Raw genomic sequence first — 9,805 nt, 5'->3', positions numbered from 1 at the left:
TTAATATAGAACACAATTACATAGTTTCAAATGCTTTTCTGCAAGTCTTTTCATAGTTGAGAAGCTTAGATCTTTTCTACAAATCGTTATCATGAATAGGTCACTTACAATCCCTTTAAATATTGCTTTTCTTTAAAACTATGATTCTTCCCAAATCTTCCCACCCTCTCCCTCTCCCACAGAGTCCATAAGACTGTTCTATACATCAGTGGGAAGATTTGGGAGAATGGCATTGAAACATGTAAAATATCATGTATGAAACGAGTTCCCAGTCCAGGTTCGATGCACGATACTGGATGCTTGGGGCTGGTGCACTGGGACGACCCAGAGGGATGGTATGGGGAGGGAGGAGGGTTCAGGATGGGGAACACATGTATACCTGTGGCGGATTCATTTTGATATTTGGCAAAACTAATACAATTATGTAAAGTTTTAAAATAAAATTAAAAAAAAAAGACAACATAGAAAAAAAAAAAAACTATGATTCTTTGTTTTCAGGATGATTTTGATGTGGTGTCTAAAGTGTCAGTAATTGAAATTCATTTTGTTTCCCCCACAGGTGAACCATTTAGGGAAATGGAACAGATAGATCTTTATAGAACTAGTGTCTGCCTACCTGCCACTCTAACCTCAAGGTCATTTTCAAACTAGTCCCTAACCCAGTGATGCATGTTCATTTTATCCACACTTGCCTACCTCAGGTTGCCCTTACATTACCAAATCTTACTTCAGTAAGATATCCCAGGCTCTCCTTAGCTTTGTATATTTCAGCCAATTATTTGGTGCAATAATTGACTTAGCAGCAGCAGCAATTGGCTCATGAGACACAAAATTAAATCGGTGTTTTTGTATAAATACAGGTAAAAATACAGTACATAAACAATATGTAATTATTTTTTATATATCCAGATTTATAAGTGATGTTAAATATTAAAGGAGGGAATAATTGGGATAAAATAATGTATTAAAAATGTCCCCTTGAGGAGAAGACAATTTTTTAAAAAGTGATTGACACACTCATCCCCAAACTGTAATAATTTTGTTGTAACTTTACTTCATTTTAACTCTTTCAGAATGTAAGAATAAGCTGTATGATAGAGATTCAATTTGAGTTCTGTAAAGGTCACACTGATAATAATAACCTTATTTTTTACAAAACTGAGAAAGTATGTAAGAAATCATAAAGTGCATTTTGCAACTTTTGTACATGATAAAGGAGACCATTTCCTTGGAAGAAAATCTATGATGATCCTAGACAGCATATTAAAAAGCAGAGACATTACTTTGCTGACAAAGGTCTGTCTAGTCTAAGGTATGGATTTTCCAGTAGTCAGTTATGGATGTAAGAGTTGGACCATAAAGAAAGCTGAGCACCTAAGAATTGATGTTTTTGAGCTGTGGTGTTGGAGAAGACTCTTGAGAGTCCCTTGGATTGCAAGGAGATCCAACCAGTTCATCCTAAAAGAAATCAGTCCTGAACATTCATTGGAAGGACTGATACTGAAGCTGAAGCTCAAATACTTTGGCCACCTGATGCGAAGAACTGACTTGGCAAGGTAATCTTAGACAGTAGTGGACAGAAATGGCTCGCGACACTATAAAGCTTTCTATTCTTGATAGACACTCTCGACCTGAGGCTCTGTCTTGTACCCTTTTATCTATTTCTTTTTCCATTGTGATACCACTCCATGGTATATTTATAGATACTTGTCCTATGAGAAAAATAGAATTTTGCTTAGCTGGTAAAGAATATGCCTGCAATGCAGGAGACCCCACTTTGATTGCAGGGTCCAGAAGATCCCCTGGAGAAGGGATAGGCTACCCACTCCAGTATTCTTGGGCTTCCCTGATGGCTCAGATGGTAAAGCATCAGCCCTCAATGCAGAAGACCTGGGTTTGATCCCTGGATTGGGAAAATACCCTGGAGGAGGCCATGGCAACCCACTCCAGTATTCCTGCCTGGAGAATCCTCATGGACAGAGAAGTCTGGTGGGCTACAGTCCATGGGGTCGCAAAGAGTCAAACAAGATTGAGTGACTAAGCACACACCACAGCAAACTGTTCAATACCTAGTCCTACCTGAGAAAGAAGGTGACTTCCCAGTGACAGCACAAATATGAAGAAGCTGAGAAATTTATACCAGAATTGTCACAGAGGGATCAGCACCCTAGGGTTCAATTATTTCTCACAGAAAATCATTTAGACTATAAACCACCATGAGTGATTTACTCTTTTTTAAAATCTTAAGCCCATTGAGGACATGATTCTTGCCTTTCCCCAGTATCTTCAGGGAATCAAATCTTCTGAAATGGTATACTAATGGGACTCATTTTTTTTTTTTAACTTGTGCCTAAATGTCTTGATATTTTGAGACTTGACTTGGGTAAGTTATTAAGTTCTCATGCAGATGGAAGACTGAATGATATAGGAAAACCATCAGACAGTCAGATAACTTTTGCTGCATTTGGACTACTTATTTACTGATTCTGAACCTTGCTCTTTATATTTTAATTGTTATAAAAATAAACACATAGCAAAGAGAACACCATGGATATACAGATAATATAAATGTGCTAATGATGCTTCCTTTGTCAGTATAGACCATCTATACAGTTTACCTTTCTTATCTTTTTCTTTTTTGGTCTACCTGGAACTTAATCCTTAAATTCCATCAATAGGATTTCTTGAATGTCTAGTTTCCATATGAGTTAGGCCAATGGAAGAAAACAGGAGCATAACAGAATGAAAGGAAGAGAAAAGTATCCAAATTCCATTTTCTCCCAGTTTTACAATGAAGTGTTAAGGTGGCTGCATCTTTTCAAGGAAAATTCCTGCTAAGGTGTGTGTTGAAAACGTGGCCTGGCAAGCTTTTCCTGGATCTTGTGACACTAGAATCCTGACAGAGGCCCTGTGTTGACTTCTTCAGTACTGGTATGACAATTGCCTTATGAACTTAGCCTCCAGGTACTTCAAGTTCTTGGACTGATTTACTTAACACTGCCAGTATTCTCCTTATTAAATTAAATTCTTTCCATTAAATTCTCTTAAGTTAAAACATCTGAGTAGGATTTTGATTTGTCTCACATCCCTGACCCAGACCAGAGTGTTGCACAATAATTACTCAATAAAGGTTTCAATTGAAGTGATATTTCTGGCTTCGCCATTGCTGGATACTAAAAGGACCATTGAATCATCATCCTTCTGGGTCATGGATCACTTGAAGACTACACACAGGAGTCAGAGATTAAAATTACTAGCATTGTGCTGTACTTATTCACTCAATTAGTCTGACTCTTTGTGACTTCATGGACTGTCGCCTACCAGGCACCTTTGTCCATGGGGATTCTCCAGGCAAGAATGCTAGAGTGGTTGCCATGGCCTCCTCCAGTGGATCTTTCCAATCCAGGGGTTGTGCCCGGGTCTTTGCATTGCAGGCAGATTGTTTACTGTCTGAGTCACCAAGGAAGCCCAAGAACACTGGAGTGGGTAGCCTACTCCTTCTGCAGGGGAACTTCCTGATCTAGGAATTGAACCAGGGTCTCCTGCATTGCAGGTGGATTCTTTAGCAGCTAAAATACCAGCATTATTGCAGATAAAACTGGACATGAGAATGTGGCTTATACATGCTTCTCCACCTCTTTCTTGAGAATTAGAGTCACCTGGGCAAACAGAATAGTAAGATAATTCTTGCTCCCTCCTCCCCTTTGACATGATCAAGCAGCATCTCTGACTGAGATGGACATGGGTATCAACTACACAGAGCAGAAAAGGACATTTCTATGGATGATGAGGCACCTCTGGTGATCTTTTGCATCATGTCATATGTTTCCATTCATCAAACCAGTGTAGTTAACTGGGAATCTATAGAGAGGATCTGAAGGGCCCTTCAAAATCAACACTGCTTTTACACTTGCCTCTGGATATCTTTGAAAGAAAGATAGTGTACACTATTGTACAGTAGAATACACAAAAGCACAACCATTTGTAGAGGATTTATGCACATAATGTACACCAGTCATGAGAACTAACTTAAGTAATTCAACATGTGAACAACACATTCACATCTTTGAAAATTCTGAGTTTGAAGGTTCATATGTAAAGGACTTATTGTATATGAATATAGTTTTGCTGTTTGTGAGAACATGGATTCACTTGGAGGGCATTAAACTGCTGAAATAATGCATAAAGAGAAAACACACAAATGTTGTATGATATGACATGTATGTGGAATAGCAAAAGTACAACAAACTTGATAAGTAAACAAAAAAGCAAACTCGCAAATATAGGAACAAAACTATGGCTACCCGTGGGGAGAGGGAAGTGGGGAAAGGCAATATAGGGTTAGGGGGAAATAGAGTTATTATAAGAATATGTAAAATCATGTGTATGAAACTCTTGAAAATTTTAAAGCATTGCAGAATTTTAAAAATCTTTCATTAAACAAGGATGGAGGTCCTAAGATGGCAGAGGAATAGGGTGGGGAGACCACTTTCTCCCCCACAAATTCATAAAAGGGTCATTTGAACGCTGAGGAAATTCCACAAAACAACTTCTGAATGTTGGCAGAAGACACCAGGCAACCAGAAAGGCAACCCATTCTCTTCGAAAGGAGATGTTTTATCATCAGTGTGATATGGATGAAGAAGGCTTGAGGCTACTGTAAGACTGAAAACCAGAGGCAGGAGGCTTAAATCTAAAACTTGAGAACACCAGAAAACTCTTGACTCCAGGGAACATTAATTGACAAGAGCTCATCCAAAAGCCTCCATAGCTACACTGAAGCCAAGCCCCACCCAAGAGCCAACAACTTTGAGAGCAAGACATACCAAGCTAATTCTCTAGCAATACAGGAACATAACCCTGAGCATTAATATATAGGTGGCCAAAAGTCACACCAAACCCATAGACACCTCAAAACTCACAACTTTACACTTCATTGCACTCCAGAGAGAAGAGATCCAGCTTCACCCACCAGAACACCAATGTAAACTTCCCTAACCAGGAACCCTCGACAAGCTACTCATCCAAACCCTCCCCCCAGGGAGGAACCTTCACAATAAAGAGGAACCACAAACTTCCAGCATACAGAAAGGCCACTCCAAACACAGCAATCTAAACAAGATGAAAAGGCAGATAAATATTCAGCAGGTAAAATAGCATGATAAATACCCACCAAACCAAACAAAAGAGGGGGAGATAGGGAGTCTATCTGAAAAAGAATTCAGAATAATGATAGTAAAAATGACCCCAAATCTTGAAAACAAAATGGAGTTACAGATAAATAGTCTGGAGACAAGGATTGAGAATATGCAAGAAATGTTTCACAAGCACCTAGAAGAAATAAAAGAGTCAATGAATAATGCAATAACTGAGATCAAAAGCACTCTGGAGGGAACCAACAGTAGAATAACTGAGGCAGAAGATAGGATTAGTGAGGTGGAAGATAGAATGATGGAAATAAATGAAGCAGAGAGGAAAAAATACAAAAAAGAAAAAGAAATGAGGACAACTTCAGAGACCTCTGGAACAGTGTCAGATTCCCTAACATTAGAATCATAAGAGTCCCAGAAGAATGCAAAAAGAAAGGTCATGAGAAATACTTGAGACAATAGTTGAAAAGTTCCCTACAATGGTGAAGGAAATAGCCATCCAAGTCCAAGAAACCAAGCAAGTCCAAACAGGATAAACCCAAGGAGAAACACACCAAGGCACATATTAATCAAATTAATTAAGATCAAACACAAAGAATGAATATTATCTTTCAGCAGAAACTCTTCAGACCAGAAGGGAATGGCAGGACATAAAGTGATGAAAGAAAAAACCTACAACCCAGATTACTGTACTCAGCAAGGATCTCATCCAAATATGAAGGAGAAATCAAAAGTTTTACAGACAAGCAAAAGCTGAGAGAATTAAGCAGCACCAAACAAGTTCTCCAACAAATGCTAAATGATCTTCTCTGGACAGGAAACACAGAAAGAGTGTATAAACTTGAAACCAAAACAACAAAGTAAATTGAAACGGAATCATACTTATCAATAATTACCTTAAATGTAAATGGTTTAAATGCCCTAACCAAAAGACAAAGACTGGCTGAATGGATACAAAAATAAGACCCCTATATATGCTGTTTACAAAAGACCCACCTCAAACCAAGGGACACATACAGACTGAAAGTGAAGGGCTGGAAAAAGATATTTCACGCAAATAGAGACCAAAAGAAAACAGGAATAGCAATACTCAGATAAAATAGACTTTGAAATAAAGGCTGTGAAAAGAGACAAAGAAGGACACTACATAATAATCAAAGGATCAATCCAAGAAGAAAATATAACAATTATAAATATATATGCAACCAACATAGGCACACCACAATATGTAAGGCAAATGCTAACAAGTATGAAAGTAGAAATTAACAGTAACACAATAATAGTGGAAGACTGTAATACCCCACTTACACCTATGGATAAAACAACTAAACAGAAAACTAGCAAGTAAACACAAACTTTAAATGATACAATGGACCAGTTAGACCTAATTGATATCTATAGGACGTTTCACCCCCCCCCCCCACAAAAAATGAATTTCACCTTTTTCTCAAGTGCACATGGAACCTTCTCCAGGATAGATCACATCCTGGCCATAAATCTACCCTTGGTAAATTCCAAAAAATGGAAATCACTTCAAGCCTCTTTTCTGATCACAATGTGGTAAGATTAGATGTCAACTACAGGGGAAAAAAAAAACTATTAAAAATGCAAACACATGGAGGCTAAACAACACACTTCTGAATAACCAACAAATAAAAAATATGCTTAGAAACTAATGAAAATGAAAACACAACCCAAAACCTATGGGATTCAGTAAAAGCAGTGCTAACGGGAAGGTTCATAGCAATACAAGTTTACCACAAGAAACAAGATAAAAATCAAATAAAAACCTAACTCTACACATAGAGCAACTAGAAAAAGAAGAAATGAAGAACACCAGGGTTAGTAGAAAGGAAGAACTCATAAAAATTAGGGCAGAAATAAACAGAAAAAAAAAAAAAGAAAGAAACAAAGAAAACTATAGCAAAAATCAACAAAGCTAAAAGCTGGTTCTTGAGAAGATAAATAAAATAGCCAAACCATTAGCCAGACTCATCAAGAAAAAAAATGGAGAAGAATCAAGTCAATAAAATTAGAAATTAAAATGGAAACTTCACAACAGACAACACAGAAATATGAAGGATCATAAGAAACTACTGTCAGCAACTATATGCCAATAAAATGGACAACTTGCAAGAAATGGGAAAATTCTTAGAAAAGTATAACTTTCCAAAACTGACCAAGGAAGAAATAGAAAATCTTAACAGACCTATCACAAACACAGAAATTGAAACTATAATCAGAAATCTTCCATCAAACAAAAGCCCAGGACCAGATAGCTTCACAGCTGAATTTTACCAAAAAATTCTACCATTCTGCCATTTAGAGAAGAGCTAACACCTATCCTCCTCAAACTTTTCCAGAAAATTGCTGAGGAAGGTAAAGTTCCAAACTCATTCTATGAGGCCACCATCACCCTAATACCAAAACCAAATAAAGATGCCACAAAAAAATAAAACTACCAGCCAATATCACTGATGGACATAGATGCAAAAATCCTTAACAAAATTCTAGCAAACAGAATTCAACAGCATATTAAAAAGATCTACATCCTGACGAAGTGGGCTTTATCCCAGGAATGCAAGGATTCTTCAATATTTACAGATCAATCAATGTATAGCACATTAACAAATTGAAATATAAAAACCATATGATTATTTCAATAGATGCTGAGAAATCCTTTGACAAAATTCAACATCCATTTACGATAACAACCCTCCAGAAAGCATGCATAGAAGGAACATACCTCAACATAATAAAAGCAATATATGATAAACCCACAGCTAACATTATCCTCAATGGTGAAAAATAGAAAACATTTCCCCTAAAGTCAGGAACAAGACAAAGGTGCCCACTCTCACCACTACTAGTCAACATAATTTTGGAAGTTTTAGCCACAGAAGAAGAAAAGAAATGAAATCCAGATTGGAAAAAAAGTAAAACTCTCACTGTTTGCAGATGACATGATCCTCTACATAGAAAACCCTAAAGACTCCACCAAAAAATTACTATGCTATGCTACGTTAAGTCAGTTCAGTCATGTCCGACTCTGTGTGACCCCATAGACGGTAGCCTACCAGGCTCCCCCGTCCCTGGGATTCTCCAGGCAAGAACACTGGAGTGGGTTGCCATTTCCTTCTCCAATGCATGAAAGTGAAAAGTGAAAGTGAAGTAGCTTAGTCGTGTCTGACTCTTAGCTAGAGTTAATCAATGAATATAGTAAAATTGCAGGATATAAAATTAACACACAGAAATCCCTTGCATTCCTATACACTAATAATGAGTAAACAGAAAGAGAAATTAAGGAAACAATTCCATTCACCATTGCAACAAAAAGAATAAAATACTTAGGAGTAAATCTACCTAAGGGGGGAAAAAAAAGACCTATATATAGAAAACTATAAAACATTGATGAACAAAATCAAAGATGACACAAATAGATGGAGAAATATACCATGTTCATGGATTGGAAGAATCTATATAGTGAAAATCAGTATACTACCCAAAACAATCTATAGATTCAATGCAATCCATATCAAGCTACCAATGGTATTTTTCAGAGAACTTGAATAAAATAATTTTGCAATTTGTATGGAAATACAAAAACCTCGCATAGTGAAAGCAATCTTGAGAAAGAAGAATGGAACTGGAAGAATCAACCTGCCTAATTTCAGACTATATTGCAAAGCTACAGTCATCAAGACAGTATACCAATGGCACAAAGACAGAAATTTAGATCAATGGAACAAAATAGAAAGCCCAGAGATAAATCCACAGACCTTATCTTTGACAAAGGTGGCAAGAATATACAATGGAGAAAAGACAATCTGTTTAACAGGTGGTGCTGGGGAAACTGGTCAACTACTTGTAAAAAAAAAAAAAAAGAATGACTCTAGAACACTTTCTAACATCATACACAAAAATAAACTCAAAATGGATTAAAGATCTAAATGTAAGACCAGAAACTATAAAACTCCTAGAGGAAAACATAGGCAGAACACTCTCTGACATAAATCACAGCAGGATCCTCTATGACCCACCTCCCAGATTAATGGAAATAAAAGCAAAAATAAACAAGTGGGACCTAATTAAAAGTTTGTGCACACCAAAGGAAACCTTAAGTAAGGTGAAAAGACAGCCTTCAGAATGGGAGAAAATAATAGCAAGGGAAGCAATTGACAAAGAATTAATCTCAAAAATATACAAGCAGCTCCTGCAGCTCAATTCTAGAAAAATAAACCACCCACTTAAAAAATGGGCCAAAGAATTAAACAGATATTTCTCCAAAGAAGACATACAGATGGCTAATACACACATGAAAAGATGCTCAACATCACTCATTATCAGAGAAATGCAAATCAAAACCACAATGAGGTACTATCTCACGTCAGTCAGAATGGCTGCTGTCAAAAAGTCTACAAACAACAAATGCTGAAGAGGGTGCACAGAAAGTGGCAAAGATGATGGATGTCACTTACATAATTAGGCTATATAAAATTGTGACTTTTGTCTTGCCAGTAGTATCTCTTTCTCTCTGGATTTGAGATAAGCAGATATATTGCGAGTCTCCTGAGGAAGATATCATTGTGACAATGAACTGTGTGTGGACACTTTCAGGAGCCAACAAGAAACTGAAGCCAATGAGGTACCATCTC

The sequence above is a fragment of the Bubalus kerabau genome, chromosome 15 (assembly GCF_029407905.1).
Source record: "Bubalus kerabau isolate K-KA32 ecotype Philippines breed swamp buffalo chromosome 15, PCC_UOA_SB_1v2, whole genome shotgun sequence".
NCBI classification, from domain to species: Eukaryota; Metazoa; Chordata; class Mammalia; order Artiodactyla; family Bovidae; genus Bubalus; species Bubalus kerabau.
This window is presented reverse-complemented; position numbering follows the sequence as displayed.